Source organism: Panthera onca, chromosome D4 (genome assembly GCF_046562875.1).
Source record: "Panthera onca isolate mPanOnc1 chromosome D4, mPanOnc1 haplotype 2, whole genome shotgun sequence".
NCBI classification, from domain to species: domain Eukaryota; kingdom Metazoa; phylum Chordata; class Mammalia; order Carnivora; family Felidae; genus Panthera; species Panthera onca.
The window spans coordinates 65771105-65790212 of NC_138351.1; positions in this window are offsets into that span (position 1 = coordinate 65771105).

Sequence of the window (19108 nt, forward strand, 5' to 3'; positions counted from 1 at the left end):
TAGTACTTTATCTTTTCTGCATCTTTCTGGGCCCATAAAAATTATTCATTAGAAATATTATTTTATTGTATATTTATCTTATGGCTTCTCTTGTTTCTTGTTAAATCTGTTAGAATGAACACACCTATTTTGGATGATAAGCATGTTCTCCTTTCAGTTGATGAGTTTTTTCCTGTTGTGTTGTTTACTTGTAAAGTTGTCTGCTCCTTCTGTGTACAAATTCAAATGTACAGCATGACCACCAAGAATGAATTTCCTTGGAAGTCCGGGTCTTCCCAGAAAACAGAAAATATGTGTTGGGGAGATTTCCTCCTGTTCTGTTGACTGTCCATCCTTGATGTAGTCCACTACGCAGGAATTAAGAGTAAGGTGCCGCCTTCCAAGCATCAAAATGGATGTTGAAGACTTGATGAAGACAAAGATATCAACCTTTTTCATTGGTCTCATGCTTAATCTGTATCTGAAATTTCAGTTACATATTTACTCATACTTTTAAAATAAATTTTATGATTCCCTTTTAAATATATTATCTAGAATTATTAATAAGAAATTATGCTCTAATTAGTTTTTTCTCAAATATTTGCTTGAGATCCTAGTATTGAATTCTTCTCTCATTCTTATGAAATGTGTCCTTTACTATGTGCAGAACCATATGTAGACCAAGATATGCTTTTGAGTTCTACTCTCATTAAAACTTAAAATAATTTGAATAATTTATGCCTGTATTCCCATTATCTGCGTACTTTAAAAAATATTCTTGGTTCTGGTTATTCTCATTCATTTTTTCCTCTGGAAGGATTTAGAATCACTGGCATTCATTTTGAGTTGAAATAAACCTATGTATTAACACAGGAAATAAAAATATATTTCTTCTCCCCCTCCAAAAATGGGTGTGAGTCTACAATTATTCAAATTTTATTTTTGTTTCTTCTTGTGATTTAGTAACTGCCTTCACTGAGGCTTCAAATTTTACTTATTAAACTTATGCTTTACTATTTTATGACTTAGATGGTTCTTAAAAATTCATAAAGGCAATCGGTTTTCCATTATATTTCATAATTCCTAATTGTGAATACATAGGGGTATTTGTATATTTATTTTATGAATGTCATCTTGCTAAACAGGTTTATTATTTCTTGGTAATTGTACTATTTTCCTCTTTGAGGAAACAATATAGCAAAATATCTTATATACTTAAGAGACATGCTTTCTAATAAAATTCCAATGTAAAAAATTCCACAGGACACTGAAGTTCTTTGTCATCCTGTAACCTAGTTGGAGAACTTTATACTTGATAATTAAAAGAACTGTATGCTTATGTGCATAATATTCTATACTCTTAAGGACCAGACATAAATCAGAACTAGTGCAAAAAATATAGCTTTAAAGGCTGCATTAAACCAATGTCTGTAAATTAGGACACTAATTGTACAAACTCTCATTTCTGGGTTAATCCCATTAAAACTCCAGACCATGTCTTTTGGGTACAAAAAAATTACATAGTAATGAATCCAAAACCAATTGTATATGGGGACATTTCCTATTTTCTTTTTTCTGAAATTTGTTAATAAGCCAGAATTTACTTAATATTAGCATTTGATTCTCAACTCACATTGAGTAAATAGCACAATTGTTTTAGATGGAAATGAGCTAATTCATTGCCTTAAATTAAGAATTGTTTTCCTCTTTTCCTGATCCTACAACCTTTGTAATAGAGGTACCAATTATTTTGCACTGCTACTATGGAAACAATAGTAGGTATGTCTAATTAAAATAAAATTTACCCATTTGTTATAATGTGAACAGAGCACAGATCCTGAAAATATAATACTTTACTGGGTCTCCTTCTTCATCTGTAAAATGGCATAATAATAATAGAAAATGAACTGGAAAATATGAAGGTGTGCCATAAAGATTTATTCATTAATACACAAATGCTAACTATTTTTATTACTCAATTTGTTTATTCTCTGTAAAAATATTAAAGCCACCAATTACTGAGTTACATATTATTCATTTCCGCTGCAAATTACCAAACAATACTTAATAAATGTCCCAATGTACTTGGAGCTATTCAATTTACAGAATCATTTGTCCCTCCTATTTATACACTTAAATTTAATGAAAATTCATAATCTAGAACTTAGTTGAAGTTTTTAAAGATATGCAGAAATTTAGTAGGAAATGTTTTCTAAGTCAGCATGAGATGTTTTTAGACGTGAAATTAAATTTGTTTGGGATTTTTAAGCCATACCTGGTTTAAACAGTTAATTATAGGAACTTGTTAATAAATTATGGATCCTTATGACTCATTTAAGATGGATTACAAAATGTTCTATTTTTGAAAAAGTGGTTTTTCTTTAATTATTTTAAGTATCACATTACACCCATAGAAAACAACATAGGAATGATTATTAAATCCTACCTAGGATAGGAAAAATAAAGCTTAATCCATAAATTTAGAAGTTTCTACATGATAGGAAGACATTCCAGAAATTAAAGCCAATTCAGTGAAAATCAGAAAAATTTTCACTCACCAAATTGCTACACTGAATTCATTGTAATTGCTTTACTGAATTGACACTTTTTTTTTGGTTTGGCTGACAGAAAAATGGTAGTTATTAACAAAAGGAGTGTATGAATTTAGTAAGAACTATAAAAAGGAAATTTGAATTCCCTTTGAACATTATTAATTTGAATATGTAGCATATACAGTTGTCAAGTTAAATGCTAGCCTTTTATGGTTGTAAAAACACACAAACACACACACATGCAAGTATATACTTTGCTGGTTTTACATCATGAAGAATCAAAAGGAACTATTAATTCTATTTATAGCCTTTTTATTAAATAATTATGACTCATAGGTTATAATGCAAAAGCAAATTTAGTTTGTTTCTGCCCTTAAAATTCATTTCTGATATTGGTAATAATCTGTTTCTTTACTTTTTCCTTTTTTATTCTTAAGTTTATTTATTTTGAGAGAGAGAGAGAGACAGAGAGAGAGCAAGAATCCCAAGAAGGCTCTGCACCAACAGAACGTGGTGCCTGATGGGGGGCCTGAACTCACGAACCATGAAATCATGACCTGAGCTGAAACCAAGTGTTGGTCGCTCAACCAAATGAGCCACCAGGTGGTCTGTTTCTTAATTTAGGTGTTAGTTGCATATGTGTATTCCATTTGTGATGCTTGAGCAAACTATATATTTGTGATAGGAGCTTTTTTTCTTTGCATACATTTAACTTCAATAAAAAGGTTTGTACAAATGTCCTTGTTTATATCTGAATCAAACTGATTTAAAGTAAATATCCTCGCCTTCATTTGGGTACCTTAATTAGGGACAAGCCCAGGAAAGTGGCTTTTTCCTTTTCTAATGCTTCCATTCCTTCACCATGTGTTACTAACTAAAAGGCAATTTATAGATCATTTTTTGCCATCTATCCATGGTCAAGTGAAGCAAGGAGAGCAATAGTACTCAGCTTTCTCCAGAGAAATAGAACCCAAAGGATATGCATACATAGAGAGAGAAATATTTGAAAGAATTGGCTCACTCTATTTTGAGGATTAGCAAGTCTGAAAACATCAGGAGAGGCCAACCAGTAGAGACCCAGGGAAGAATTGTTATTGTAATTAGAGTCTGAAGTCAGTCTGGAGGCAGTATTCCCTGTTTGGGGAATCTCAATGTTTTTCTTTTAAGGCCTTTGATTGGATAAGGCCCACCACATTATGGAAGGTAATCTGCTTTATTCAAACTTTACCAATTTAAATGTTAAAAGCTCATCTAAAAAAATTAAACATTAAAACTTCATCTAAAAAATACCTTCACAGGACATCAAAACTGGTGTTTAGGCAATACCATGGCTTAGTCAAATTGACACATAAAATTAACTATCACAGTGATCATGAAGTTCTTACTTCACTTTTTAAAATCTGTGGAGCATGTTTGTAAATATGAATCTTTCTCTTTGTGCCTGCCCAGATTCCTACATTCTCTACCAGGATAATGCACTTCCCAGGATTTGTGTAATGTGCTCCTTTTTTGTTGGCCAACCTCCCTCAAACCCTGCTTTGACTTGTTGTTGCTGTGTAATTGGTTTAAATGCACCCTGTTCTCTATTTAGCTATCTTTGCCTTTCAGAGTTATTGTAGTCAAGATTTTAAATGGTTCCAGTGTGGCTCTCTCTCCCAGTTGGTTGTATTTCATCCAAAGGGAGTAAAGGCAGAGGGGTATAAAGGTTGATCCCAACACAGCTTTCTCTACACTGGATGGCAGAGAGCAAACATTTAACTGCAGAAGACACTTATTAAACCCTTTACATTGTATCTGTGAAACATATTCTTCTAAAGCCCAGGATGAGGGGTGCCTGGTGGCTCAGGCCGTTAAGCATCTGACTTCAGCTCAGGCCATGATCTCATGGTTAGCAGGTTCAAGCCCCATGCTGGGCTCTGTGCTCAGAGCCTGGAGCCTGCTTTGGGTTTTGTGTCTACCTCTTTCTCTGCTCCTCCCCACTCACGCTCTGTCTCTCTCTCTCAAAAATAAAATAAACATGAATTTTGTTTTTAAATAAAGCTTTGGATGATATCTCATCCCTCCATCTTGGCTAAGAGAGAGTAGGACTTAACAGCCCAGTTGTCCACAAAGAATCCTTTTAAAAATCTACTTGGAATGCCTGAGTGGCTCAGTTAGTTAAGTGTATGACTCTTGGTTTCGGCCCAAGTCATGATCTCACAGTTTTGTGAGTTCAAGCCCCGCCCCCCGCCCCCGACAGGCTATGTGCTGGCAGTGTGGAACCTGCTTAGGATTCTCACTCTGCCCCTCCCCCACTCTCTCTGTCTCTCTCAAAATAAATAAATAAACTTAAAAAAAGTCTTCTGTTCATCTATCATAAATCAAATCTTTGAAAAAGTATATGTGGATTAAGGAGTTTAAGAGCTATGTAACCTTTTTTTTTTTCCTTTCAATAACTACATTCTTTTAGGGTAGTCTGACAAGTAATAATGTTGGGATCTAATAATTATTGCCTTATCTTCCTGGCCAAAACATTCCTTAAGAGTCCATTGAATAAGTTTATAAATTAAATTGTTTATTGCGTAAGATTGTTGAATTGATTTATGATAGCAAATCCAGCCCTCATTGATATCTTTCTGAGGAGCAGGTTTTCATATACACATACATACATATATTTAGTCCATAAATTGATGAGGCAGGAAAAAAATCTTAATATGTTTTGTTAAAATTCATCTTAGAAATCATGTCATGTCTCTCTTCCATTATCAGGGAATACTAGTCATAACGCTTTTTCTTTGACAGGTGCACCATCAGAATGTTAGGGAGGATTGTATGGAGGGAAAAGTGCATTCTGTGTCACAATTCTGTTGCTATAGAAGTCTACAAAGAGTCACAGGTAGACTAAAGCAAAAGTGGGAAAGGCAAGAACAGAAAACAGTAATATCTATCCAGTCACGTGTGCCATACACAGAAGATAAGATAAAGTCAATTGCAGTTACTAGTAGTTGAGTCAAGAAAAGATGAGCTCATATCAAAAGTATCGCAGAGAATCTGAATGTATTGTGGCTAGTGGAAGAATAAGTGTGAAGGTAATGAGAAGTTCAGGAGATGATATTGAGAGATACAGGAAGACAAAAGTCAGTTACCAACTGCAGGGCCTGAAAATGAGGAGTAGGACCTCAAGTGAAGGTTTGGTATTTTCAAGGACAGAATGTCATCCCAAAGGAAAGGTTTTTAAATGGTGGGTTGGGGGTGGGGGGGGGGGAGAAGAACTCTAGTGCAAAGAATATTGGAGTTCTGTGCTGCATCTCAAGAGAGATTTTATTTTTTTATTTTTTTATTTTTTTTCCAATATATGAAGTTCATTGTCAAATTGGTTTCCATACAACACCCAGTGCTCATCCCAAAAGGTGCCCTCCTCAATACCCATCACCCACCCTCCCCTCCCTCCCACCCCCCATCAACCCTCAGTTTGTTCTCAGTTTTTAACAGTCTCTTATGCTTTGGCTCTCTTCCACTCTAACCTCTTTTTTTTTTTTTCCTTCCCCTCCCCCATGGGTTTCTGTTAAGTTTCTCAGGATCCACATAAGAGTGAAAACATATGGTATCAGTATCTGTCTTTCTCTGTATGGCTCATTTCACTTAGCATAACACTCTCCAGTTCCATCCATGTTGCTACAAAGGGCCATATTTCATTCTTTCTCATTGCCACGTAGTACTCCATTGTGTATATAAACCACAATTTCTTTATCCATTCATCAGTTGATGGACATTTAGGCTCTTTCCATAATTTGGCTATTGTTGAGAGTGCCGCTATAAACATTGGGGTACAAGTGCCCCTATGCATCAGTACTCCTGTATCCCTTGGGTAAATTCCTAGCAGTGCTATTGCTGGATCATAGGATAGGTCTATTTTTAATTTTCTGAGGAACCTCCACACTGCTTTCCAGAGTGGCTGCACCAATTATTTGCATTCCCACCAACAGTGCAAGAGGGTTCCCATTTCTCCACATCCTCTCCAGCATTTATAGTCTCCTGATTTGTTCATTTTAGCCACTCTGACTGGCATGAGGTGATATCTGAGTGTGGTTTTGATTTGTATTTCCCTGATGAGGAGCAATGTTGAGCATCTTTTCATGTGCCTGTTGGCCATCCGGATGTCTTCTTTAGAGAAGTGTCTATTCATGTTTTCTCCCCATTTCTTCACTGGGTTATTTGTTCTTCGGGTGTGGAGTTTGGTGAGCTCTTTATAGATTTTGGATACTAGCCCTTTGTCCGATATGTCATTTGCAAATATCTTTTCCCATTCCGTTGGTTGCCTTTTAGTTTTGTTGGTTGTTTCCTTTGCTGTGCAGAAGCTTTTTATCTTCATAAGGTCCCAGCAGTTCATTTTTGCTTTTAATTCCCTTGCCTTTGGGGATGTGTCGAGTAAGAGATTGCTGCGGCTGAGGTCAGAGAGGTCTTTTCCTGCTTACTCCTCTAGGGTTTTGATGGTTTCCTGTCTCACATTCAGGTCCTTTATCCATTTTGAGTTTATTTTTGTGAATGGTGTGAGAAAGTGGTCTAGTTTCAACCTTCTGCATGTTGCTGTCCAGTTCTCCCAGTACCATTTGTTAAAGAGACTGTCTTTTTTCCATTGGATGTTCTTTCCTGCTTTGTCAAAGATGAGTTGGCCATACGTTTGTGGATCTAGTTCTGGGGTTTCTATTCTATTCCATTGGTCTATGTGTCTGTTTTTGTGCCAATACCATGCTGTCTTGATGATTACAGCTTTGTAGTAGATTTTAAAGCATCTTATCCATAAAGTAAGTGTTTAGTTATAGTTACAAGGAAAAATGTGTTTTGTTTACTTGTTCTCACAAGTTAACAAGTGCCTAAAGAATAAAACCAGTGTCTAAGTTCAAAGCAGCCTACCAGTAAAATGAAGTGAATTTAGTTCATCATTGGGTTAGTGATTCAGCTTCCCAGGATAATTATCATTATATTTCTAGATCTTTATTATATTAGTTGACATTCCTTTTGGTCCAGGTGACAGAAACATAACATAGACCAATTGAAAAAAAATAATGCAAACCAGACCAACCAAGGTTTTGCCTGAATCTGGGATCTAAAAGCTATTAAGCTATTGCCAGATCTTCCTTCCTGTCTGTCCTCCGCTCTATTTCTTTTCATAAGTTGGCTTCTCTCTCTGCATTTGGCCTCATTGCACATGAGATGGAAGATGTATTCAGTTGATATGAGGGAAAAAAAAGAAAGAAAATATAAAAACCTACTCCTGCAAAAACACCAGTAATGAAAGAAGAAGAATGTCCACTAAACATAATTGTAAGCCAATACTGGGCCTATGGTTAGCAAGCATGTTTAGAGTCAACCATATCCAAGGAAGTGGCAAGAATAAGGGTTGAATCTAGACTTGAGGACCTACTAGGTCTATAACTTAGACAAGTTAATAAAATTCACTCAGATTTAGTTCCTTTGTTTATAAAGTGAGCATAGAGGTACTTTGAAAACTTGTTAGTATTAATGGAATAAAGTATACCAAGGGCCATGCACTGTCTGGCATATAGTAGTGGCTCAATAAACAATAGTAATGATTGCTACCGTTAACAGTATCCCCAAGCCACACCAAAAGTGTTAATGATCATAATGGTATTTACTCTGATCTCTCAACCAATATTGCAGATCATAGAACCACAACTCACTGAGAATATAACGGGTCTTTGCGAGCTTATGCCCATTTTATGCCCTTGTTGACCATTCCTTTTAATAGTGCAAATACCAACAATGATACACAAGCCCCTTCCTGCCACCACTGTACTATTGACTCTGCTCATTGTAGCCAGTATTGACATTTAAAGTAGATTTCTCCCAACCTATTATGATTCTCATAGACTCTGAAAGGAAGTCTTTCCTGTCTGTTCGCAGCTTATTCTCTTTCTTGCAACTTGAAAAATGTTTCAGAAACTGAGACAGAGTTAAGAAACTCCCACTTATGTCAGAATCAGGAATTTTCCTCTTCACTAATAATCAGTCCCCTGAACTAAGATGTATGACTCTTGCCTTTTATTCCTGAGTGTGTTCTCAGAGTATATTACCATTTTTAGAAAATGGTGTGACCACTTCATTTGTGACTCTTAAGACCAGTTTCTCGGGGCGCCTGGGTGGCTCAGTCGGTTAAGCGTCCGACTTCGGCTCAGGTCATGATCTCACGGTCCGTGAGTTCGAGCCCCGCGTTGGGCTCTGTGCTGACCGCCCAGAGCCTGGAGCCTGTTTCGGATTCTGTGTCTCCCTCTCTCTCTGACCCTCCCCCATTCATGCTCTGTCTCTCTCTGTCTCAAAAATAAATAAACGTTAAAAAAAAAAAAAAAAAAAAGACCAGTTTCTCAAAGTATAATACCTTGTCACTGTTGTTCCCAAAGAGGCAAGAAAGTCCATGTGCCAATAGACCCCTGTTGACCAGCTACAATAACAAGTCTTGGATGTGGATGTTCAAATCATATAACAAGGGCCCATTGCTAACAGAGAACAAGATAGAGGCACACAGAACAGTACTTGACTTCAGGCTCCCTGTATCCTAATATAATGTAGTTTACAAACTGCAAAGTCAAGAATACACAACACTCTATATTGTAGTTTAAGGACTTTGTCCAATCAGTCAGGATCTTGGCAGTAAACAGCACATCAAAGACTTTAACAAAAGAATCCAGTGAAAGGACAATTTATGGAGATGAATCATGGGTGAGGGAGACAACCAAATGATAGCCCCATAGCAAAGATATGTTCAGATCAGTGGAAAGAAGGGAAAATAAAATATCTATAGTTAAAAATGAGGATAGGTGAGCACAGTCCACCCTTTTATCAGATTGCATTCTCATCATTTTCTTCAGATAAAAAGCTACCATATGCAGCACAAAGGAAGTACAAACTCCTTTTTTATTGAAGTATAATTAACATACAGTCTCATATTAGTTTCAAGTGTACAGTATAATGACTCAACAATTCTATACATTTCTCAGTGCTCATCACAATAAGTGTACTCTTAATTCCCTTTATCTATTTCACCCATCCCCCCACCCAGCTTCCCTCTGGCCACCACCAATTAGTTCTCTGTTTCTAAGAGTTTGTTTTTCTGTTTGTCTCCTTTTTCCTGTGTTTGCTTGTTTGCTTTGCTTCCCAAATTCCACACATGAGTGAAATCATATGGTATTTGTCTTTCTCTGTCTGACTTATTTCACTTTGCATTATATCCTGTAGCTCCATCCCTGTCATTGCAAATGGCAAGATTTTTTTTTATAGCTGTGTAATATTCTAGTGTGTGTGTGTGTGTGTGTGTGTGTGTGTGTACCACATATTCTTTATCCATTCATCTATTAACAGACACTTGCTTTGGCTACTGTAAATGATGCTGCAGTAGACATAAGGATGTATATATCTTTTTGAATTAGTGTTTTGTGAATACACAGACTCTTAAATTCCACTTTGTCATTGTCCTCCAAATGGCTTGCCTTCCACTGGTACTTCATCTGATGCCACCACTTATGATTATTTAAAATGTTTGTTGCCACTACCTGACATCTATTGCCATTGTCAAGATTGTTCATTTAATCATCCAATTTACATACAACAAAATGAAGGATCCCATTCTGAGGGTTTGATTCTTATGTCCAACTCTGTTACCAATTATTTTCTCTATCAGAATTTTATTAGAAAACAGATTTCATCTTTAAAAGTTCAATCAAAAAGAGTATAATGAAAGGATAATTTACAGATAGGTAGAGAGGGCTATAGGGACCAGTGAGGAATGATAAAGTTCTGAGATGAGCAAATTCATGAAACTGTAGGACCAGTATGCTTGAGTGGGCAAGGAGAAGAAACAGTGTTTCAGAGCTAATAAGACCAGGAGCTGTCCCAAAGACTAAGTCTTAGGTAGATGAACACAACCACCAACAAAACTGTGGCCTAGTAGAAAATGAACAAGGAAGACAAATACCCAGCATCTTTCTTTTCCTGCTTTCTAATGTTCTGTCAATGCATGTCACTGACCAAAACCAAACAGAAGGCAGAAGTCAAGAGAGCCTGAATGTTGCCTTTTATCAAATTTGTGTTCACAGGATGCAGAGGAGGGCAGAAAAGAATGGAAAATCTGTCAAAATTGGCACACACAAAAACTAACACTGTCATTGACTTGAGTCTCATCTAAGTTAAAAGTAAATGATGTCTTCAAACTGGAATTGAAAATGGTTATAAAAGTTTGAAATAGAAAAATCATATCACATAAGTAGATATCATACTTGTGTTCCAAAGGAACCCCGGTGAGATTTTTTGTTTGTTTGTTTTCTTTACTCTTAAGTATCTATCTAGTTGCCTGATTTCTAGTGCTCCTATCTCGCTGAGACTCCAGGATGAAAAACAAAATGAGTAAAATACGATTATTTATTTGGCCATTAGACACACATTTCATAAGTTCCTATTGTGTAATTGACACAAAACTGTATTTTGGAATTATTTGATAGAAGATATTTGGTATTCCTCTTAGGACAAAGAGAAGGGAATACAATGTTGAAGGAGAGGAAAAGTTGTGATGGAATTGGGAAGGCTATTATCCAAAAATCAGTCAAAACATTCAAAAGTGCATGAGGGAAAAGTCCCATTTGTTTTCAGAATGACAAATCTATACTGCTTCAGTAATGGCTACAAAAGTCAGATGCTTGCTTTGCTCCAGCAGGGAAACATATCCATCATGAGGCTTAATATGCTTGTGTGTACTTTCTCGAAAGCTTTGCTAACGCCTGCTGATTTACCTGCAATACATTTTCCAGAAACTGTTGAGTAAAATGACAACATATATATTTAGTTTCACACTTCAGTCTGTCCAATTAGCAGTGTTTGTGGTAGCAGCTGTGAGCCCAGGAGAGGATTTAATTTTAAGTACAGCAGTCTAGTTAACAAAAAGAAAAAAAAAAAGAAAAAGGAGCTGAGCCATGAATTTACCAAGTGTTAGTTTCCAATTGTTTGTTTATGAGAAATAGATCTTTATTACTATTATTGAAAAATTGCCTTAAAACTAGCTCTTAAAATTTTATAAAGTAGAGGTCTGAGGCAGCCTGCTATGGTAACTACCATAACAGGTAATGTGATAATTATGAGGATACTTTGGGCAAACTCTCTACTCTCACTTAACCTTGGTTCACTTGTCTGAACAATACAAATCCTTCTATGCTAATTTTCAGTGATTATGAAATAAGATTAAAGATCTTTGAAAACAGTAAAGTCATATACAACACTGAAACATGAAGAAAAATAAAAGAAAGAAGATTTGACTCTTATACAAAGAGCTCCAACCTGGTAGATTTTCTCTTTTTCACTTAATATTTAAGAAATAAGTAAATACTAACTGCTATTCTGGGAATATATCTAAAGGCAAAAGATGGTACCAAAGACACTAATATTAGAAGGTATGAATTAATTTAGAGTACCAAAGGAGTTTGTGAAGTCTAGTCTTGGAAATATTTATAAGGTGACCAGAAAATCATCTAATCTGAATAATATTGATCAAAGACAGAAAATTTTTCATACAATTTTTGCTACCCATGACAGAGATATATAATAAGAATAATCTAAGTAATAGTAAATTAAAATTGTCTCTATAGATTGTGGTTTTTTTAAAAAAGGATGAATGTTAAATATCATTATTATCTCCTTTAAAATCAATCTCAGGCTCCAGTTAGGGAAAAGGCAAAAACAAAATATTTGAAAGAAAATGAGTTTTAAAGTATCAAAAGCTTACTGAAATTAATATATAAATATGTGATAAAAGAGTTATGATAGGATATACTTTTATTGCTGAATAAAAAAAAATTTAATGAATTAAGCCTACAAATATGGAAGCAAGAGACAAAGTAACAGATGAACCAAAGGAAAAGAAGAAAGGAATTAATGAAGTAGGCAGAAAGGAAACGGGCTGAAAGGAAAGGGCTGAAGACACATAGTACTGAAGCCATGCAGTTAGGATTGCAGGATAAAATATAGGATGCCCAGTTAAATTTGAATTTCAGATAAGCAACAATTTTTTTAGGTATAAGTATATGCCAGTTACTGGATGGGTATACTTATACTAAAATGTATCTATTGGTGCTTTATCTGAAAATATATCTAAAGTTATTTATGTAAGATTCAATTTTAACTGGGGTCCTATATTTTTATTTCCTTACTCTACCAACTCTACATGCAGTACATATACAAAATAGGGTTTATCAGGTAAAATTAAGATGTAGAGAAGTGGTAGAGAGCACACAATTCTCTGAAGTTGCAATTATCCACAGCTGAAGCCAGGCATAGGTGATCTGCATTCACCATATCCAGCATTACAGTAAAAAAGGTCCTGCCCGTAAATATTCTACTTATATATACCAAGGTTGTAGGTAGAGGGGTTGTGTTGGTTTGCAGCCATGGGAGTTTCCAGGGTAAAATCTGCAGCTAGCCCCTGGAGATGGAGAGCAAGAAGAGACTGAAGAAACAGCGCACTGCAGATTGGTAGGCGACAGGTTTAATAAGCAAGGGAATTTACATACAAGGCTTGTGTGGGGCAGCTGCAAGTTTATGAGCTCTTCCAAGTTCATGTGGTTGTTGGCAGAATTATTTCCTTGCAGCTGTAGAATGCATGCAAGCTTGTTTCTTCAAAGCCAGCAAGAGAGAGAGAGAGAGAGAGAGAAATCTGTTTCAAGTCTTCAAGTCTCTGACCCTCTTTTAAAGGACTTACCTGTTATACCAGGCCTACCCGATAACCCCCCCCCCCTTTTGATTAGCTTGGAGTCAATTGATTAAGAACCTTAATTACATATGTTGAAACCCATTTGCCTTCCCCATAAAGTGTAACCTAATCATGGAATTGACATTAATCACATTCACCTGCTTTGTACGCAACTCAAGACGATTACACAGGGTATGTAACATGGAGCAGTCAGAGTATGGGGAGGGAGAGGGCGTGGGAATTTTAAGTGTCATCTTAGCAGTCTGCTTACCACATTTTGGGGAGCTGCAATGAGAACATAGGAGGGAAATGTTGGATGGTGCTCTCTTCAATATAGGAATGAATTTTTTTCTTCCTAGTTTCATTTATTGTGTAGTAACTATAGCCTTGTCCACTTGAATAACTTGACTGGAATTGAAAAGTGGAAACGGTTCTAGTAGGATCCAGTTTCTCATTCAGTGCTCATCTGTACCCCTCAATACTGGAAGCATCATTCCTGTAATCCTTGTAATAGTAAGTTCAGAAAGGCAAAATCAGACAATGGGTAGCAGAATTGGAAAAATCTCCTTAAAAACATTTTAAATCCTTGCTAAAGATTCAATATTTGTCATTTATAACTTACTTTAATTTTTTTAAACATTTATTCATTTTTGAGAGACAGAGATAGAGCATGAGTAGGGGAGGAGCAGAGAGGGAGAGAGACACAGAATCCGAAGCAGGCTCCAGGCTCTGAGTTGTGGCTCGAAGTGGGGCTCAAACTCACTGACCACGAGATCATGTCATTTATAACTTAAAGAATCAGGAATTTCCTTTCAGTTTATATGAAACAATGGTATGAAATTTGAGCCGAGACTGGAGTGCATTATCAAAATTGTCACAGTCATTCAACAAACCAAAGGAAGGTCTACACTTTGGGTAGAGTTTAAACTCATAGAGGATTATTCTCTAACAACTGCTGGTGGGATTAAGGAGCTCCACATGCATGCCAAGTTCTAATTATATAACTGACTCTTCATGTACTATTGCACATTACAAATTCCTATACTCCTATGGAGAATAATTGTCTAACATGGCCAAAAGAGAGCAAGGTTAATGCAATTGACCTTAAGAATGACAAAGTTCCAATAGCACAGGAAGCTAAATTTAGTCTTTACAGAAAAACTGCTAATCATTATGAATATTTACTTTTGATAAATAATCTTTCCAACTTCATAGGAATTCTTAGTTTCCATGGTGACGTTTCTCAATTAAGACACATAAAAACTTGCCTCAGAACCACTAATTATTCTTTTTTGATGCCCATGATCACTCTTGTTTTCACAGTGGTGTGTGTGTGTTGTGTGCATGCACACACATGCAGTAATTTCACTGAATCATCCTGTAATCACTAGGTTAGTGTTATTGCATTGCATAAGCCTCCCCAAACCCCAGAATACATATTTAATTAGGAAAGAGTAAGTTCTCCGTCAAGTTCGGCACTTCCTCAGAATGCTCATCACAGAAATTTGGCATAACAGACAAGTTGTGGTCCCCAGCAGTTCAGCAAATGGTTGGGTCTGGGGCAGAGCTAGTGACAAACCCAATAAATGAAACAGTAATGGAGAATCAAGCTAAATAGTATTCTATGTCCAGGTGGGCAGAATCTGCAATGCCTGACACTAGAAATAACATAACCTCAGTGCTTGGTGTTCAGGGATTTAGCAGGGCTGTAATCCCCAGAGTGAAACTGGCCAGAGCCAAAGCAACTCCCAATTATAAAATAAGAAGAGATAACTGTGTAATTTACTAGGACAGGAATTCAAGTTAGAGATCAGAGCGAAAACTATACCCTGTGGACAAAAACACTAATCATTAAAAAAAAAAAAAAAAAAAAAAAAAAAAAAAAAAACACCCATGTTAAATATTTACACGGAAATGATTTTATTCCATCTACATAAGAAAGTTTAATTGTTGTAGACAGTTTGAGCTCCCAGTGGCCCTCATCTCATGCTCCTCTCCATTGTGTGTGAGCTGGACATAGTGACTTGCTTCTAACAAGTAGAATATGGCAAAAGGATGGGATGTCAATTCAAAATCAGACTACAAAACACTGTGACTTTTATCTTGCTTGTAGTTTTTCTCTGGCTCTTCTGACACACTTACTCCGAGGAAGCAAGGTGCCATGTTTTGAGCTGCCCTAGCAGAGGCCATGCAGCAAGGAACCAAGGATGGATTCCAGCCAATAGCCTTAGGAGCTGAGGCCCCCAGTCCCACAAACTTTGAGAGAATTCATCCTGTCAAGAATCATGTGAATGAGCTTGGAATATTTGAGCATTCAATTGAGACAATGGCCTCAACTCTTATCTTTTTTGCAGTCTTGTAAGAAGCCCTACAGCAGAGGACCCAGTTATGCCATGCCCAGATTCCTGACCCACAGAAACTGTGAGGTAAAGAAAATGTGTGTTGTTTTAAACTGTTAAGTTTTGAGGTGATTTGTTATGTAGCAATGGATAATTTATAAATACATGAGTTTAAGAAGTCAGTGAACTTGAGCTGTTATACTCATGTTTACGGTTTATTATAACAAAAGGATATAGATTAAAATTGGCAATAGGAAAAGGCATATAGGACAGGGTCAGTAAAAATCAGGTGTGGAGCTTCTATCTGTTGACTCCCAGTGGAGTTGTGTGGGCAGTGCTCATTTCTCCCATCAGTGATATGTGACAACAAGCAAAGTATTGTCAACTATGAAAGCTCACCCAGTCCTTGGTGTCGAGAATTTTTCCTGAGGCATAGTCACTTAGACATGGCAGACTGCCTGTGTGACTGACTTTAGCCTCCAGCCTCTACAGAGGTCAAGGTAATACTGCATGACCTAAGGCTTGTACCCTAAATCACATTGATAAGGTAGATTATCTGGTATGGCCCATGGCCCCCAGGTTAACAAAGACACTTCTCAGGCAGGACATTGTTAGGGCTTAGAGGTTACCTGCCAAGAGTCAGGAGCAAAGGCCAAACTTCTCTTTGGAGGAGGTTAATCCTTTAGCACACAAAATATTACCTATACTCTTTATTTTTATTTTGGGCTCCAAATGTATTCTACTTCTCAGTCTGTAGACTTGTGTTAATTTGCATAATTCGTTACAACCAACCCAGATTTTCACAGATCAGTTATTAATGGCCTTTATGCCAGTTTTCAATGTTTTGCTCTTGACAATAAATCCATTCTTTATCACCCCGCTGTGTGATATCAGAGTCAGACCCTGTAAATATTTCTCTTTTGCCAGATGGCATGATGTTAAACTTGGTCAGTAGAGGATGCTGGAGGGACACTACAGGGGAAGGGGCTTCTCTTTTTAATCCCAATGTGCTCCCCTGTCCTTACTGCTCCAGTACTAGTCAACATGCAGGTCACCCAGTGCTGTTTACCTCCTGGTGAGTTTCATGCAGTTCAGTGCGATCCTGGCAGCAGCCTTCTCAGAAAATTCCGCTAGCACCATGGCCAGTTTCCCAGGAAGTTTAGCACCAACCCCACAGTAGGATTCCCAGCAAGTTTTACCAGCACCACATCTGTCTTGAAGGTGCCCTAGGGGGCAGCTTGCCAGCAAGTTTCCGCAGGACCCCAGAAAGCAGCTTCCTATTCTGTGGATACTCCAGTGGGCAGTTTCCTGCTTGCCAGCCTCAGCCTGTGGCTCCTCTGCCTCTCTGCTATCCAGTAGGCCAGAGCCACCCTCCCATGATCTGGATCTCAGTCTTGAGGATGGGGGTGACCTCTTCTAAAATTTTTTCTTCCTTGAGTATTCTGCATCAGCCCCAGGGTAGTGTCTGCCTCCTATATCTGCTTTTCCTATATTTTTTAGAATTATCGTTAACACTTAGTAGTTAATCCTCTGTTGATGGGTTAATAATCCTTTATATGAAATTTCCTGCCCAAATTAATCTGTGGTTTCTGTTTCTTCACCGGGCTTCAACTGATATGGCCTTCAATATAAAAAGATATAAAAATAATTTCCTGTGGTGTGTTTTCCCATGCTTTAAAAAAAATCTGAGATTTTTTTTATATTTCTTAACAAATTTGCTGAAAACTTATGAACTTATGCTAAAATTCCCCCTCAAGCTCTTATAAATTTAAAGGGAAAAAAAGATGTAAAAATTAAATCTGATAAAAAGAAGAAGACCAGGGAAAACCTTCCATTTTCCCTGTGAGGACAGCAATGATACAATACATATTAATGTACTTCCTATGAAAAGACAATTTTAAAGAAATTAGCCATTATGCCCCCTTGTTGCAATAATCTTCACCAGGAAGATGTTGAAAGCAAGAATAAGATTAATCTTAAATTTCAAGGAAAACAGCCAAAATTTGAGGTGGGCCTTAATATCTAAATTCATTATTCTACATGCTACCTCAGCACTCATTTTTTTTCTACGTTTATTAGGGCTGTGATATAGTATCTGGCTTCTAGTGGTTACTCAGCAAATCTTTGTGATGCATGCCTATAAATTTTGATTTAACCAATTGTCTATTGGTTAATTCAGTAACTGACATCTGAACTAAATATACAAGGAATCTGCTTTGTCATGATTTTGACAATTTATCCAGGCATGATTAGGATGAGAAACAGAAAGACACATGGTAGCATAGAGCAGTGTTTCCTGACAGTTGTGTCCTGGAAAACTGTGCCACCCGTATTTCCCATCCTCTGTCTCTACCCCTGCTGTTAAATGCTGGCTAATGAGGTGCCTGGGTGGCTCAGTTGGTTTAGTGTCTGACTTCAATTCAGGTCACAATCTCACATTTGTGGGTTTGAGCCCCGTGTAAGGCTCTGTGCTGACAGCTCAGAGCCTGGAGCCTGCTTCAGATTCTGTGTCTCCCTCTCTCTGCCCCTCCCCCGCTTATTCTCTGTCTCTCTCTGTCTCTCAAAAATGAATAAACATTAAAAACAATGTTGTAAAATAAAAAAATTAAATGCTGGTTGGACAAAAAGTGTCCCAGAATCAACACCTGTAGAATTAATGAGAAGATCCATTCAGCACCTGCTATGGTTCTAAGTGTTCACATGTTCTCCAATCTCATTCTCATTCCGGTGAGCAGATATTATTTTTACCATTTTACAGATGATAATGAGGCTCACTGAGCTTACATGACTTGCTCTAAATCACACTCTTAATTAATAGCTCGGAACTGATGACATCTTTTCTGACTCAAAATCTAATACTCTTTTCCATTATGCTGCACTGACTATTTAAACTACAGAAATTGGAACCCAAAAAGTTGTGTTTTAAGTTTGTCCAGTGCATCCTGTAACCTAGTAAAGAAATACTGTCTATAATGTTCCTAACTGGTAGCCTCTGCTTAAACTTTCTAGGGATAAATAAGAAGACCATTCGTTCACAAGTTTAGTTTAGATATTCTTCAAATTATCAGAAAGTGCTTATGTATATGGGTCAATAATCTTTTTTCTTATTGACTTCCACCCATTGGTTGTAAGTGCCATCTACAGAATGCCCTCTAGAGGTTGTAACTGCTCTCTGCCTCCTGTCAGAGGAGTGTGATCTCTCATACAGGTTGTTAATCTGAAGAAAGGGCTAATATTGCATGTCTAACATGTCTCTCTCTCCACTTTATTTAATTGGAGCCCAACTCAGAACAGATTCCTCATGTTCTCGATATTTGATACTAGTTATTACTGCTGCTGGAATGTGTACAAGCCTTCTGTCTGTTCATTGCTTATCTGGAAATACTACACATTTATATATTATGGTATGTACTTCAATGAGCATTGATGATAAATATTGATTTAGTGGAAACTCCTATACTAAACTCTTTTTTCCAGATTCATGAAAATTAGCCTCCCTCTACCTGGTT